Source organism: Elephantulus edwardii, unplaced genomic scaffold, assembly GCF_000299155.1.
Source record: "Elephantulus edwardii isolate Elephantulus edwardi_28Jun2011 unplaced genomic scaffold, EleEdw1.0 scaffold00025, whole genome shotgun sequence".
Lineage (NCBI taxonomy): Eukaryota > Metazoa > Chordata > Mammalia > Macroscelidea > Macroscelididae > Elephantulus > Elephantulus edwardii.
In genome coordinates this window covers 6,958,198-6,976,075 of record NW_006399775.1, presented here as the reverse complement: position 1 = coordinate 6,976,075, position 17,878 = coordinate 6,958,198, and positions in this window count along the sequence as shown.

Sequence of the window (17,878 nt, the reverse complement as noted above, 5' to 3'; positions counted from 1 at the left end):
GGGGGGGGGAGAAGAGTTAACTGGGGAGGAGGATAGAGAAAATAGTGCAACAATGAATGAATGAAAACCCAAAATCTCTGTAAATGTTCATTAAAATTAATAAAATGGAATACTTTTTTTTAAAAAAGCAACATGTATATGAGAGCTTTAAAAAGTCATAAGTATGCCCAGAGTAAGATGCATGCTTGGAAATTATCAGAGAAGATTCTCTGCTTTATTTACCTCAGACTGATCACTAACCTAAATTAAATATATAAATGTAAATATAAGCTAAATTAAATATGTAATTAACTGATGATAGAGAAGCTCTTGTACAGAGTGAATTGGGAAAGACTTGGAGAGGTTAAAATACTAGTTGAACATATACTGTCTTTAACTGGTGATACTATAAGATATAAACCACACGTGGATAGCTTTTGTAGAGAAATGTATTCTCTTTAGGATTTTTAGAAATGTATTATTCCACATTTCAGAATTTTAGTTTAGAAGTTCAGAAATCCAAATTTAGGGACCAGCACAGGAAAACATTCTATCCTTCTGACTTCTAGATTTGTCAACTTTTATTTTTTTTTAGAGCAAGGCATAGAAAGAAATAGTAAAGATGACTCAGAAAAAAAAAACACAAGTAAAGAGGCAGAAAGTATTATGGGACAGTACAGAAAGTGTGCTTATAATAAAAAACTTAAAGACTATCTTAAAGACTTTATTTAAAAAAAACCCTTTATCACAAAAACAGTATTAAATAAGGCCAAAGAGCTAAAGAAAAACTCAAAAACTAAAGGTTTTTAAGAAAATAACAAAGGGAATACAGTAAATAGTTCATTAGTGAGGGAGGTTAAGCAAATAAAGCTGGAGCTAAAGAGTTTGATAACTGAAAATCCAAATCTGTTAGAGATCAGAACAACAGTACACAGCGATAACAGGTTTTATCTTGCCAAGGAAATAATGAGTAAACTTTAAAAGGTAAGTTGACTGTAATTAACAAGTCAGAGTACTAAAATGAAGGCAGAATGTTGAAAGGTGAACAGAGTACAAAGAACTTGCAGTAGACAACCAACACAGGCATTATAAGAGTTCTGGAAGAGAGACAAAGAAGCAGAAAAGATATTTTTAAGAAAAATATTATAAAACTTACCAAACTTTACTAAAGATAAAAACCTAGATATTGAAGATACTCAATGAACTCTAAGATAATCTAAAAGCTACCCATATCAAAACTAACAATCAAACTTTTAATTAAAGGATAGAGGGAATTTTGAAAGTAGCGAGAGAAGTAAAGTATCCCATATTTGGATATATCTATAAGATTAAACAATGATTTCTTGTCAGAAGTCATGGAAATAGGAAGGCAGTAGGATTATGCATTTAATGTGCTTAAAGAAAAGAGCTGTCAATGAGATTGAAATGACAGCATTCCCAGAGAAACAAAAGATTTGCAACTTTCTTTTCAAAAGACAGAGGTAGCTCTGGTAGATTAGTCTATGGAGTTGTGCTGTCAGTTTAAAAGAAGTCAGTTCAAATTGACCAGCTGCTCAATGTAGAAAAGATTGAAAATCTTCCTCCCATGCAATTTACTGCTGCCAAAAACCTGCTGGAGGGACAGTTTGTGAATCTGTTCAGCCTTGCTGGTACATAAGAACAGTATCTTGAGAATGTGAGTAAGAGGGGAAAGACAGAACTAGCCTAGTACATAGTGGATTACACTGCGAAATCCACCAGTTTATCTGTTGAAGAATGATGGAGAATCACTTTTCATTCAGTTTACAACTTCTGAAATGCCAATGGAGAATCAGGTATGGATTAGACACAAAGTGTGCATAATGAAGGGAGCTCTGATGACCTGGTAATAAACTGTACTGCTATCCCAAAGGTACCGGTTCAAATCAACTACTGGTTCCATGAGAGAAGGATGGCCAATCACCTCCTGTGATATTAACTCCCTCTGAAGAATCAGCTATGGCTTCGTTCCAACTTGATGGTACACATCTACCCCATTACCCAAGTCACTGAATCAATCCATTGCATTGGGGTTCTTCCCCTCCTGCACTGTCTCTCCACCCTGCCAAGCATGTGACAACCCTCTCCAAGGACTGATCTCGCCTTGCAACATGCCCAAAGTATGTCAGACAAAGCTTCAGAATCTTTGCCTTCAAGGAGCAGCCTGGTCTTACACTCTCTAGCACAAACCAGTTTGTTCTCCTAATAATCTATGGTACACTCATTATTGTTCTCCAGCATTACAGCTTAAAGGCATGAATTCTTCTACTATCATCCCTAGATATTGTCCAACTTTCTGATGCATAGTAAGTAATTACAAAGACTGTGACCTGTATCAGACTCACCTTTAGTCTCCAGAGTGACAACATTGCTCTTCAGTACTTTGGAAAGGTCTCTGACAGCAGACTTTCCCAATGCAATTCATCTTTTAATTTCCTAGTTGCTTGTACCAAGAGTGTTAATTGTGGAGCCAAGCAAACAAAAGCTGTTAACAATCTCAATCGTATCACCATCTATCATTATGCTACCAGTCGGCCCAGTGGTGAGAATCTTTGTTTTCTTGATATTGAACCTCAATCCATATTGAAGGCTGCAGTCTTGATCTTTTGCAGCAAGTGCTTCAGGTCTTCCTCAGTTTGAGCAAGCAGGGTTGTGTCATCTACATAGTGCAGATTGTTGATGAGTCTTCCTCCCATCCTAATGCCACATTTCTCCTCATAGAACCCTGCCTCCTGGATAATCTGTTCTGCATATAGATCTTCCCCCCTTTCTGCTCCCTGTTGTTTCTGTCTCTCCCACTCCACTTTTTGTCATTTTGTATTTGTGTGTATGTGTATGTGTGTGAAGACAATATTTTCTAAGGCAAATTTAACTCAAAAGAGCTACCACATGTTTCAACGTATATTTTCAGCAAACATAGACTGATTATGACTAAGTGTCGAAGCAGGGAGTATAGCACTGTGACAATATCAAATGTTTCCGCTTGCTGTAGCAGCTCTTGGCTTGTTTCATGCCTATATATATGTTGCAATGACAACATAAGGAAATTATTGGAGCTCATCATTTAATCTCTTCTAACACAATTAGTTTTGCTCTGCCCTCATGAGAAATTTATTCATAAAGAAACACAGATAGGGTGGTTGTAGCACAACTCTATTTCACATTTCATTGGGCAAAAAGATGCAGTTTTAACCATAACTTGGGCATATAACATATGCCATTTATATTGGCCATTAAACTGTGTCTTTGAATGAGCTGGTGGTTAAGACAGCAATGTTTAAACTTTCTAATATGAAGAATTCCATTTAAATGTCTGGTGAAAAAAAAGAAAGCTCTTTCTAGAAAAGCAACACAAAACAAAGTATAAATTTTGTATGAAAAAGTATTTGCAAATAATCTTAAGGCTTCATGAACTCCCTCAACTGTTTCCACTGATCTGGGTATTGACAATTTGCCTCATGATATGTATGTAAAACTGCTAAAACGATAACAACAACCACTTTCTTTTTGTTAGTAGGCCAGGATTAGAGCTTTATGCCAGATATTCTACTGTATATGTGTTACCTGTCATTGAATACTATCATTTGGTGTCGATAATAAAAATTGCCTCATAGAAGGCAAAAGCGGCAAAAATTAGAGTTAAATGATAGGGAGTGACTGAATGAGGAATAGTTCTCACACTTGACATTCGGGGGGAGGGGATGAGCCTGTTTATAAATTTGAGTATATTTCTTCATTTTTTCCCCATCTTGTCATTCTCCACATCCTACTTTTATTACTCTTATGCATTTCACAGACTTTCTTTCTGATTCATAGAATAAAATCATTATCCTCATATTTTGTATTATGGTGAAATTATATCTGAATGTGTTACAAATCAAGAAAGTGCTTATGTTCGGCAGGAAATAAAAAAAGATTCCCAAAAGTATATTTTTTATGTCCTTGATACTATGTTTATTACCTAATCTGAGAAAAGAAAAATAATATCTAAAATAACAAAAATAATATTTATTCTTATATAACAAAGGAAACATTGTATAACAAAAATCATTGTGCAAAGCTAATGTGAAGTGCCATTTAATTATTGTTAAAGGGTGAACAAGAATAATTCACTATCAAGACTAAGGTGTACCCAAGCAAAGCCATTATATTTCAATTGTTTCACATGCATGTGAAAGTTGGAAAATTAGTAAGGAAGATTGAAGAAGAATTTTTGCCTTTGAATTGTGATGTTGGAAAGGTGTATTGAATATACTGTGAGCTACTAAAAGAAGAAAAAAGTCTCAGAAGCTGTGCAGCCAGTGGCCAGTGTACCTTGTTGACAAGAATCATGAGTCTTCCTTTCACATTTATAGAGTGTGTGGTCAGGAGGAGTCAGCCCCTGGAGAAGGAAATCATACTTAGAAAAGTAGAGCATTGATGAAGGAGAGGAAGACTCTCGATAAGATCCAACGACACAGTGACTGCAACAATGGACGGAACACAGATAAGATTGTGAGCACAGTGAAAACTCCATAGGGTTGCAATAGGTCAGAGTACCTTGCTCTACAGAGAACAGTAACAGTATAACAAAAATATGATTAACTTAATTATGTTGAAAGGAGGAATTTATCCAGGATCTTTTTGCTGAGAATGAAATGAAATTGTTGTTGTTGTCGTTGTTATGTGTCATCGAGTTGCAAGCGACTCATAGCGACCCTACATACAACAGCCCTAGACTCTGTTCTGTCCTGTGCCAATCTCATTGTCTCTGACACACTCATCCCGACTACCCCAGTTACAGAATCAATCCATCTTCTAGAGGGCCTTCCCCTCCTGCACCGGCCTTCCACCCTGCCAAGCATGATGTCCTTCTCCAAGGACTGGTCTCTCCTTACAACAGGACCAAAGTGTGTCAGACGAAGCCTTAGAATCCTTGCCTCCAGGGAGCAGCCCGGTTTAACCCTCTCCAGGAAGAATCTGTTTGTTCTCTTAGCAGTCCATGGCATCTTCAGCACTCTTCTGCGACACCAAAGCTCAAAGGCTTCAATTCTTCTATCCTCCTTACTCATTGTCCAACTCTTTGATGCATAACAAGTGATCGTAAAGACCATGGCCTGTATCAGATGCACCTTAGTCTCCAGAGAGACACACTTGCTCTTGAGTACTTTAGAGAGGTCCCTAACAGCAGACTTTCGCATCGCAATACATCTTTTAATTTTCTGGCTGCTGGTGCCAAGAGTGTAATTAAATTGAAACTGAAATGAAATTACTTGTATTCTTATAAGAAAAAGGCAAGGTATGAGATCCAGACATAAAAGAGGAAATGATGAAACAGAAAGAGATGTTACCAGAAGCAAAGAAATGTCAGCACCCACTAAAATCTGCAAAAGGGAAAATGAGTTCTTCTGTAGCTTCACAAGAAAGAACAGCCTTTTCAAAAAGATTTCTGGTCTCCAGACTGTGAGAAAATGAATTTGTTGCTCTATGTCTTCATGACTAGGCTTATTTATTATAGCACTCCTAGGAAACAAATATAGAACCTCTTCTGTGAAATAAAATCATTGAGACTCTAGCCATATGAACTTAGATTCATTTTAATTTGTCCACAGCCCAGAGATTTACAAGTAATCTTATTTATCTAATGTGGCTGTAATAGAACTATCACAAGTGGGTGGTTCTAAGGATTAAAAATCCATTTTCAGAAAAGTTAAGGAGATGAAAGTTCAAAATCAAGGTCAGGGTTTATCTGTTGCATCTCTCAGTTTCTATTCTTACTTGTTGATCTTCATGTTATTTCTATCTTCTGTGTTGATTTTTGCTTGTTTCTGTGGCTACTCTTTTCATAACTCAGAGGTAATTAAGTTTATGATACATCCTGTGCTGATAAGTCTTCTTCAATATAGCAAAGAAAATCCTTTTCCCAAACAAGATCACATCCTCAGCCATTGGCTTTAGGATTTCAAGGCATTTTTTAAGAACTCCATTTAACCTATAATGTAGGTATGGGAGATTTTAAATTGTTTTCTATTCGACTCTCTATCTCTTGAAAAGAATTTCTTTCTGAAAACCATACTTGAAGATTTTGAGATTAAAATATAGAATTTTATATTTCAGTATTGACCTTAAGTCTGCCCCCCTCGAATTTCAAAACCATCTCAGGAACAGGTTGGAGGCCTTGAGCACTAATGACTGTAGACCAAATGAGCTCTGGGAGGATATCAAGAAAATCGTCCATGAAGAATGCAAAAGATCATTGCAAAGACTGAAGAAGAAGAAAAGACCAAGATGGATGTCAGATGAGACTCTGAGTATTAGAGCACCAAGAAGCCAAAGCTAAAGGAAGAAATCAAGAAATAAAAGAGCTGAACAAAAAATTTCAAAAGGCAGTTCTGGGCAACATATCAAGATACTGTAATGAGATGTGCAGAGAGCTAGCTAGAGTCAGAAAATCAAAAGGACCGAACTCGCTCAGCGCTTCTTAAGCTGAAGGAGTTGAAAAACAAATTCAAGCCACGGCTTGAAGCTCAAAATAAGAAAACAAATATTCTCGCCACTGGGCCAATTGGCAGCATCAGTATGGATGGTGAAGAGATTGAGATATATAACAATTTTAGTGTACTTGGTTCCACAGTCACCGCTCTTGGTAACAGCAGCCAGGAAAGTCAGCTGCGAGGGACCTCTCAAGAGTACTGAAGAGCAACGATGTCAGGCTCGAGACTAAGGTGAGCCTCATCTGGGCTATAGTCTTCTCAATTTTCTGCTATGCATCGGAGAGTTGGACAATGAATAGGGTTGATAGAATTGAATATACCATGGACTGCTAGGAGAACAAAGAGTTTTGTACTGGAGAGAGTGAAGCCAGAATGTTCCTTGGCGTCAAGGATTCTAAAGCTTTGTCTGATATACTTTGAGCATGTTGCAAGGAGGGACTGGTCCTTGGAGAAGGACATCATGTTTGGCAGAGTGGAGGGACAGCACAGGAGAGGAAGACCCTCGATGAGTTGGATCGATTCTGTGCTTGTGTTTGACACGGCGAGGTTGGCAAAAGACAGAATGGCATTTAGGGCTCTTGCACATAGGGTCACTCTGAGCCACAAGCGACTTGATGGCACACAACAACAACAACAATATAATTAAAATAAAATAACTAAAACAAGACTACTGCCAAGAGAGTTCCAGTGGCCCGCCTAGTGGCAAGAAGCTGTGATGCTATCCCAAAGGCATTATATTCCAGTCCACCACCAACTGCTTTGTGGAAGAAGGGTAGGCAATCTCATCTCGTGCAGTTAATTTTCTCTGAAAACCCATCGGAGGGTCAGCTATGGGTTAGTTCAAATTCTAAGGCACACAACAACAACAAGAACACTGCCCTAAAGTTAATTTCAACTCACAGCAAACATATAGGATATAAAATTGTCCCATAAAGTCTCCAAGACAATAAAAGAAAGAGTGTTTAAAGAGATGACCTCCCAGTTAACAGCTGAATGATTTCATCAGTATACCACCATAGTTCCTTTAAATTAAAATATTGCAAATATACGTGACAAAATCTGCCTCCACTATCTTTGAACATCTTATGTGTATGCTGTTATGGTAGAGAGTCAATTGCTTTTCTTACTAACAAGTGTTAAAAAGCAGGGTAACTGAAGTCCAAAAATGAATTAAACAGAGTTCAGTTTTATGTTGTTGCATAAAGGTTCTCTGTGCTGGTGTACAGAAAAAGTTTATTGTTCAAGTGCATGGCCAGGTAAAATTTGTTTCAGAGGATTCAAACATATCTGCTACTGAGATTATTTCAAATCATTTACATTTTCATCTTTAAACTGAAGTAAACAAGAACGTTATTCAAATTGTGCTCTGTGGCTGCTTTCCATAGCAGCTGAAGAAGAATGGTTTCTTCCACAAAAAGACTCCTTAATAATAACAACATATAGCTAACATTTCCAGAGGGCACTTATGTAATGTAGAAGAAAAATAATAGGAAAATATAATCTAAGTGGAATAATTGTGTGATTTAATGAAAGTAGAGAGAAGTAGTCAATTATCAAGCCTTCTCACATAGTGTTGCTAGAAATAAAACCCTCTTGCAGCCACATGGAGACAGCCTGTTGATAAATGTGCTTTAGGTAGATTAATTGTCTCTATGTTCAACACCATCCCTTCAAGATTTTTTTGTATTTGGAAGTTCAGAAACTCCTCAGTTTGAAACTTGCAATTCTTCTATTTAATCTGAAACTAAACATTACCCTCAACTCTCTGTCGCCTTTGCTTCATCAGTTCCTCTTCTTCTTTTGCTTTTCCCTGTTGCATTAATCCCTCAGCTGACATATAAAGATATATTTATAGATTTAGGGTCCATTGAATTTTGCTTTTCACTTCACCCATAGTACTTTTCACAAGTTGCAAGTTTGTAACAATCATGCACCAAGCAATCTACCAATACCATTTTTATAAAAAGCCTGTGTTCACTTCAAGTCCCTGTGCCACATTTCAGCATGTGTGAACTATTTTCAACTTTTCCCCCATTTTTTTATTCATTTTAATGAAAATTTACAGAGACTTTGGATTTCCATTCATTAATTGTTGTACTTCTCTCCCTGTCCACCCCTGCCCCACCCCAGTACACTCTTTGAAAAGTAAAAGTTCCCCATTATTTTACAATCCCTCCCCCAAGTCCACTCCACCATGCAGCCTTTGTTCTGGACTCCTGTCATGACAATAATACCTAATCACATATCTCTTTTAAACAGTTCTCCCTCATCTGTTTCAATGCAGTATACATTATTTATCCCATCTTTCTCAGTCTCCCCCCAACCCCAATGTCAGTCCCGTTTTACAACAGTGGCACTATGCAGACTTAAGAAGTTCTGACGGCTTAGTAATAAGGAATTGTGCTGTCATACGAAAGATACACAGTTCAAATTCAGCTATTTAATCGAAGAAAGACTGAAAATAATTTTCCATGTGATTTACAGCTTCTTAAAACTTCCTAGAGGATCAACTATAAATGAATTTTGGACCACTGAGACATAACAACCAAAGTGCACATTTTATATACATCATAGTTCAACGTAAGCTGCCGTCAAGTCGAAGATGACTCATAGCGACCCTATGGACTAAAGACCTGAGCACTGTTCATAGATTTTCTGGTGGCAAGCCATTTGGGAAGTGGATGCCACTCCTGCTTCCCAACTTAGTTTTAATTCGGAAAGCTCCAGCAAACACTGTACACCATGGGTAACCAGTATTCCATTTGGCACATCAGTGTCACAGTGTTTATCATCACAGCAACCACGAGTTACTTCTGTACAGAAAATTGACAGACCAGTACTATACCACCTAGAAGAATGTTTGACAAAAAAAAAGAAACAGGCCTGAGGGCCACAGATTAAAATCACCCACCTTGGGCTTGGATGGATTAGAGACTCCAAAAATTAAAAATACCAAATACATGACATCACAATTGATGTGCCCAGCGTGGGAAGAGAAGTATAAATTGGAAGGGTTGCTGGTTTCTCAAAGCTTGGTGATTAGGGAAGGATTTTGGAGGTGATAAGGAGGTGTGAGGATTTTATGTAGTAATTACGATTATATAAAAATATTAAGTTTTCAAATTAAAAAAATTAAAACTGAATGCAAGTAATTTTTTTTATATTTATTTAAAAGTACACGTCATTAGATTGACTCCAACTCATAATGACTCTTCTATTTTCCAAGGCTGTACATCTCTATAGGAGAATATCCATCTTTCTTTCTTGGTATGTTTGGTGAATTTGAATTGACAACCTTTCACCAACTAATTTATTTATACTATTTACTATTTGTTCATATATGTTGTTGTTGTTGTTGTGTGCCGTCGAGTCATTTGCGACTCATAGCGACCCTATGTACAACAGCCCTAAACCGTGCTCTATCCTGTGCCAATCTCATTGCCTCTGACACACCCATCCCGATTATATGTACCTATATACTATATATATCACTGTTCTTGTACTGTATGTACTATATACTAAGAAATAATTTTTATTATAATAATTTTTTCTGTACCTTATGTTCTAGATTTATTTTCACTTTGATTCTACTGATCTTTCATTAATTTAAATTCAAGGAAAGGAGTCATTACTTTGTTAACATCACATTACCTTGTTAACACCACATCCTTTGATCAAAATATTACTTCAAAAATGCCTGAGACTAGTATTCTATATGATGAAGACAAATGCACTGTTGTTGTTGTTATGTGCCATTGAGTCACCTGTGACTCATAGCGACCTTATATACAACAACCCTAACCCCTGCTCTGTCCTGTGCCAATCTTCACTGTCTCCAACACACCTACCTCCATTACGCTAGTCACTGAATCAAAGAATCTCATAGAGAGTCTTCCTCTCCTGTACTGTCCCTCCACCCTCTCAAGCATGACATCCTTCTCCAAGGACTGGTCCTTCCTTAAAACTTGTCCAAAGTATGTCAGACAAAGCTTCAGAATCTTTACCTCCAAGGAGCAGCCCAGCTTAACATTTTCCAGGAAGAACCTGTTCATTTTCTTAGCAGTCCATGGTATATTCAATACTCTTCTCCAACACTACAGCTCAAAGGTATCATTTCTCCTTCTATCCTCCCTAGTCTCTGATGCATAGCAAGTGATTTCAAAGACCATGACCTGTATTAGGTGCACCTTAGTCTCTAGAGTGACACCATTGATCTTCAGTACTTTGAAGAGGTCCCTAACAGCAGACTTTACCATCACAATATATCTTTTAATTTTCTACCTGTTGGTGCCAAGAGTGTTGACTGTGGAGCCAAGCAAACTAAAGCTGTTGATAATCTCAATATTATCACCATCCATCCTGACACTGCCAATTAGCCCAGTGGTGAGAATCTTTGTCTTCTTGATATTGAACTTCAGTCTGTATTGAGGGCTGCAGTCCTTCTGCAGCAAGTGCTTCAGGTCTTCCTCAGTTTAAGCAAGCGAGGTTGAATCATCTGCATAATGCAGATCGTTGACAAATCTTCCACCAATCCTGATGACACACTTCTCATACAGCCCAGCCTCCCAAATAATCTGTTCTGCATATAGGTTGAAAAGGTATGGAGATAGGACACATCCCTGGTATATATCCTTCCCAATTTTGAACCACGCAGTGTTTCCTTGCTCTGTTCTCACAATTGCCTCCTGATCCAAGTACAGGTTTTGCATTAGCATGATCAAATGTTCTGAGATTCCCATTCCTCTCAGAGTCAGCCACAGTTTGTTATGATCCACACAAATGCCTTTTCATAATCAATGAAACACAAATAAACATTCCTCAGTAGTTGGAAAACATGGACTCGGTGACAGAAATGAAGTTGGAGTTACAATTATTGAATTTTGCACAATGATTTATTCATTGCAAATATAGTTTATAAGAAATATAAACACAGGTTATACACATGGATTTCACCTGATGTTATGCATAGGAGTCAGAGTGATTAGATCCGTGGAAAGAACTGCTGGTGAAGTTCAATATCAGCTGTCTAAACTAAGCCAGGTGATGATTGTGTAACAGACCACCAACTACTCATATGCAAGTTCAAGCTGAAGCTAAGAAAAATGAAATCAAATCCACGGGAACCAAAATATGACCTTGAGTCTATCCCACCAGAATTTCAGAACCATCTCAAGAACAGATTTGAGGTCTTGAACACCAGTGCCAGATGAGTTGTGGGAGGACATCAAGAGTACCATCCAGGAAGATAAAAATCTAGGTAATTACAAAGACAGAGGGGGGAACATATGACCAAAATAGATGTCAGTAGAGACTCTGAATATTGCACAAGAGCACTGAGAAGCCAAAGTACAGGGAAGAATTCAATACAATAAGCTGAATAGAAGATTTCAAAAGGCAACACGGGAAGACAAAGTAAAATATTACAATGAAATGTGCAAGAAGTTGGAGTCAGAAAATCAAAAGGGCCAAACTTGCTGAGCATTTCTTAAGCTCAAGGAACTGAAGAACAAATTCAAACCTCGAGTTCCTATACTTAAGGATGCTTTGAGCAGAATATTAAATGATCCAGGAAGTATTAAAAGAAGATGGAAGGAATATACTGAGTCACTGTATCGAAAGGAATTGGCAGACAGAAGAATTTCATGAAACAACACATGATAAAGAAAAATGCATTATATTGAAGTAATTGTCCTTTCATCAATGGACCAAATTAAATTTATTTATCTTAGTTGCTTTTAGGTCCTGTAGAGTTGAATACAACTCATAGTGACCCTATGAACAACAGACCTGAACCCTTTTCTGTCCTGTGTCCTCATCTCTAAACTACTTGAATCCTTTGTTGCAATCACTGTGTCCATTTATCTTTTTGAGAGTCTTCCTCTCTTTTCCAAGCATGATGTTCCTCTCTAAGGCATATTTTCTGCTCATTATGTAAAATGAAGTTTTGTCATCTTTGCCTCAAATGACTACTCTGGCTGCATTTTCTTGAAAATGTAATTGTTTATTCTTTTGGCAGTAGATGGGATATTCAGTACTCTTCTCCAACATCATAGCACAAAGACATCTTCTATTCGTCATTGTCCAGTGCTCAGATGCATAGCAAGTAATTGAAAAGACCATAGCCTGAATCAGCTTCATCTTAGATTTCAAACTGTTATCATTCATTCTCAATAATTTAGAGAGATTCCTGACTGCAGAATTTCCCATTGCAATATGACTTCTGATCTCCTGACTTCTGACTGTGGATTCAAGTATGATGAAACTGTTTCTATCTTTTCCCATCTTTCATTATCTTGTAGTAGCAATATGTTTTGCTTTCTTGACCTTGAAAATGAATCCATATAAAAGACTGTAATTTTTTACTTTTGCAGGAAGCACTTCAAGTCTTCCTCACTTTCAGCAAAGTTGTAGCATCTGCATAATGTAGGTTGTTGATGAGTCTTCCTCTAATCCTAATGCCACATTCCTCTTCCTAGATTCCATTTTCATAAAAATTTGCTCTACATACAAATGGAATAATTTTGGAGAAAGTATATAATACACATCTTTCCTAATTTTAAACCTTGTCGTTTTCTCTTGCTCTATTCATACAACAGCCTCTTGATCTAGATATAATTTTGCATAAGCATAGTCACATGTCTTAGATTCCTATTTTTCTTAATGTTATTCATAATTTGTTATGATCTTTACAGTCATGGTGGACAGTGTTTGGTGGATCTCCCTGATTATAACAAACTTGGAAGCAGGAGTTGCATCCACATCCGAAACAGCCTGCCTCTGGAAACTCTATCAACTTGGAAAAAATGATGACATTTATCCAAGTGTTCAGGTCTTTCATTCATAGGGTCGCTAAGAGTCATCTATGACTCACCAGCACTTAACAACAACAACAACAACACAGCCAAATACCTTTGTGTAGTCAATTAAGCACAAATTGATTTTTTTTTTCTGGTATTTTCTGCTTTCAGTCAGAGTCCATCTGCCTTCAGCAATGATATCCCTGGTGCAAAAGCCTTTTCTAAGCCCAGCAAGAAGTCCTCTTTCAATATACTGTTTTAGCCAGTTTCAAATGATTTTCAGCAATATATTTCTTGCATGTGCTATTAATTCTATTATTCAATAATTTCTGCATTCTGTTGGGTTATCTTTCTTGGGAATGGAGACAAATATGGATATCATCTAGTCCGTTTAAAAAGTAACTGTCCCCCAAATTTCCTGGCATAAGCTGGGGAAAACATCCAGGGCTGAATCTATTAGTTTAAATTTGTCAATTAGTATCCCATAGATATTGGGACTGTAATTTTTGAGAGTCTTCAGTGCAACTTAAATTTCTTCCCTCATTACCATTGACTCTTTTATCATATGGTACTTCCTGAAGTATCTCAGTGTTGGCCAATTATTTTTGCCACTGTGACTCTGTGTATTTTCTCCATCTTCTTTTTGATACTTTCCATATCACTCAAAATTCTTCTCATGACATTTTTCTGTATTGTAACTTGAGTTTTTAATTTTTTTAAATTTTCTCAACTTGAAAAATGTCAAATGAGTTTTTTCTTTTTATTCTCCAATTCTAGCTCTCTGCATATTCTGTTAAAATGCTATGATTTGCCTTTTAGAGCTGCCATTTGAATTTCTGTTCAGCTCTTTACTTCAGTATATCTTCCATTTGTTTTGTTTCTGGATACTTTTGTGCAATTTCCAGAGTTTCTTCTGACATACATTTTAGTTTTTCTTCCTTTTCTGTCTTTCTAATGACTTTTTTCCTCTATTCATGAATGATATTGATATCCTTGATTTCATCTCACAACTCAGCTGATCTTTGATCATTTATTATTGCTGGCCCAAAACAGCACATTATGTATTGCATCTTCAATAAATGGCTTGATTTAAATTTTTATACTTGTCATTGAGTTGGCACTGACTCACGGTAATTGCATGTCGTTATTTCTGTTATATGCCATCAAGTCACCTGCAACTCATAGCGACCCTATATACAATAGACCTAAATAGTGCTCTATCCCTTGCCAATCTTATTGTCTCCAACACATCTATTTCCATTACCTGTCCCTGAATCAATCCATCTCATGGAGGTTCCTCCTCTCTTGTGCTGTCCCTTCACCCTCTCAAGCATGATATCGCTCTCCAAGAACATTGCAACATGTCCAAATTATGTCAGACAAAGCTTCAGAATCCTTGTCTCCAAGTAACAGCCTGGTTTCACCCTCTCCAGGTAGAACCTGTTTGTTCTCTTGGCAGCCCATGGTATATTCAATACTCGTCTCCAGCAACACAGCTCAAAGGCATCAACTCTTTTTCTATCATCCCTAGTCATTTTCCAGCTTTCTGATGCATAGCAAATAATTGCAAAGACCATGGCCTGCATCAGATGCACCTTAGTCTCCAGACTGATATTGTTGCTCTTTAGTACTTTGGAGCGGTTTCTGAAAGCAGACTTTGCCAATGCAATTTGTCTTTTAACTTCCTGGCTGCTGCTACCACGAGCGTTGATTGTAGAGCCAAGCAAACTGAAGCTGTCAACCATCTCAATCTCTTCATCATCTATCATGATGCAGCCAATTGACAAATTTTGCATAATGTGCTATCGTTACCATCTTTGATATGTTTGAACTCACAATTTTAACTACTGTGTCACCTATCTCAAAGTTTTTTCTTCATTTTTGCTAATGTAAATTAAAAGATGCAATATACTTTCATGTATATTCCTTAGAATGTAGTATTTTAATTATTCTTAATGTATTTATTGTCTATGATCTTTTGTCTGAATAGAATTATTAATACACAGATAATTTCTCCAGATTTTGCAGCCTTTTCTTCCTGTCAGACACTACCCACAATTATGATCTTGAACTCTCTTGTACTCATAAAGGATGTAGAAGTGGCTGAAGGAACTGTCACAAACAATATGTCAAAATAAAGCTCGGAGAGCTTTTTTGTAAGGATCCCTAATAAAGAAAAGAATTGGCACGTAATCACTCAGGAAACAAAAATAGAAACACTGCAAGGCAATTTATCAATCAATACTAGTAAAAAATGCTTAGTCATTTTATAAAAGATTCACCCAGAAGAATTTAGTTACCTCCTTGTAAATAATTTGCAGACTCACTGTCCTTGAGTTCATCAACTGAGCTACAAAACTTTCACAAAGTTTCCAAGACTGCTAATATTCATATGAAGAGACTGGCCCTTTTTCTCCCTCAAAGAAGTTGTGAAAACCTAACTGCATTACTTCAAATATACATTGACAAAGACTTGCATGTATATATGATAGCTTATTGCTGTTATTATTGTTAGGTGTTGTCAAGTATGAACCATAGCAATACTATAAATAACAGATCTGAACACTTCCCTATCCTGTGCCAGCCTCACACTTCTTGACACACTAAAGTTCATTATGACTGTCTATGTGGCAGCCCACCTGATTAGTGGTCTTTCTCTCATTTGCTCACTCTCTGCCTTTCAGAGCATCCTCTCCCTCTGCAAGAAAAAAACAAAACAAAACAAAACAACATGCCCGAAAGTATGGAAGGTAAAGCCTCATCATCTTTTCCACCAAAGAACACCCTGACTGAACTTTCTACAAGACACATTTGTTTGTTCTTTTGGTCATCCATTTAATATTCAATACTCTTCTCCAACACACAACTCAAAGATATCAATTACTCTGTTATCCTTATTCGCTGTCTAGCTCTCAGATGCATAGAAAGTAATCAGAAAGACCATGGCAAATCAGACACACCTTAGTCCTCAATATAACATCATGAGTCCTCAATAATTTGGAGATAGTCCTGAGTGCAGAATTTCCAAGTGCAATACATCTCCTGATTTCCTGAATACTGGTAGCAAAGCGGTTTATTATAGACCCAAATAAGATGAAATTGTTTACAGTTTCAATCTTTTTTCCATCTATCATGATGTTGCCTATAGATCCAGTGGCAATAATTATTGTTTTGTTGACATTGAGATGCAATAAGTATTGAAGACTATATTCTTAATCTTCTGCAACAAGTGTTTCAAGTCCTCCTTAACTTCAGCAAGCAAGATTGCATCATCTGTATAACCGAGGCTATTGATGAAGCTTCCTCTGATCTTCATATCATTTTCTTCTTAATAGAGTCAAGTTTCTCAAAAAATTTGCTCAGCATACAAATTGAATAGCTATGGAGAAAGAATATAACCCTGACCTACTCCCTTCTTAATTTCAAACCATGTAGCGTTCTCTGGCTCTGTTCACACAACAACTTCTTTGTCTAGGTCTTCCAAAATAGTAGCACTAGTCCCTCAGGCCCAGTCAGCATTTACATACAAAGAATATCTGTATTCCTTGTATATATATATACAAAATATATTCCATATATATATATATATATATATATATATATATATATACACACACACACACAAAATATATTCCATATATATATATATATACACACACACACACACCTTGTATGTATATACAAAAGGTGAACAGAAGGCCCACAGCATCTCTATAACTATTATCATTTCTCTAAGTTCATAGACTTTCCAGAGGTATGCGGTTTAGGGTAGAATAACTCCAAGAGTGTCCTTTCTCTTTCTAATTTTAAATAATTCAAGTATAAGTGATAATATTTCATCTCTGAATGTTTGGTAGGTTCATCTGTGAAGCAATCTGGGCCAGTACTTCTGGGGAGCAAAGTCTTATGACCTGCTCAATTACTTCTTTTTTGATGAGTCTGTTCCACTTCTGTCAGTGTCAATTTAGGGAAGGGGTGGGTTTCTAGAAATTTGTCCATTTCTTCTAGGCTTTGTAATTTATTGGAGTACAGCTTTTCCTAATGTTTTTATTCTATTTTCTTTCAGTTGATTCTTTTGTGATAGTGCCTCTTTCATTTATTTGTTATTTGTGTGTTTTCTTCTCCTTTATTAAGTTTGCCAACGGTTTGTATATTTTATGATGCATTCAAAGAAGCAGTTCCTGGTCTAGTTAATTATTTTAGTATTATTTCTACTTCTTATTCCATTGATTTCAGTGAGTTCTTAAAGGGCCTATACTGCCAATCCAAAGGCACACAGTTTGAATCCACCAGCTTCTCAGTGGGATAAACGGGCAATCTTCTCCCATATGATTGATAACACTGCCTCTGAAAACCCACTGGAGGATCAATAATGGTTTGCTTCTCATTGAATGGTACACAAGTCCAAAAAAATCCCACTGATATCAATTCTGATCTTTATGACTCTTTCTTCTAGTGACGTAGCTTATTGTTCTCTATTTGCTGAAGATGTTGACTTATTTTACTGAGTAGTTTATTTCACTCCTTTCTTCTTTTTTATGTGTTTTCTGATTGATATGTACTGCCCCATGAGGTTTACTATTGATGTGACTCAGAGGGTTTTATAAAACA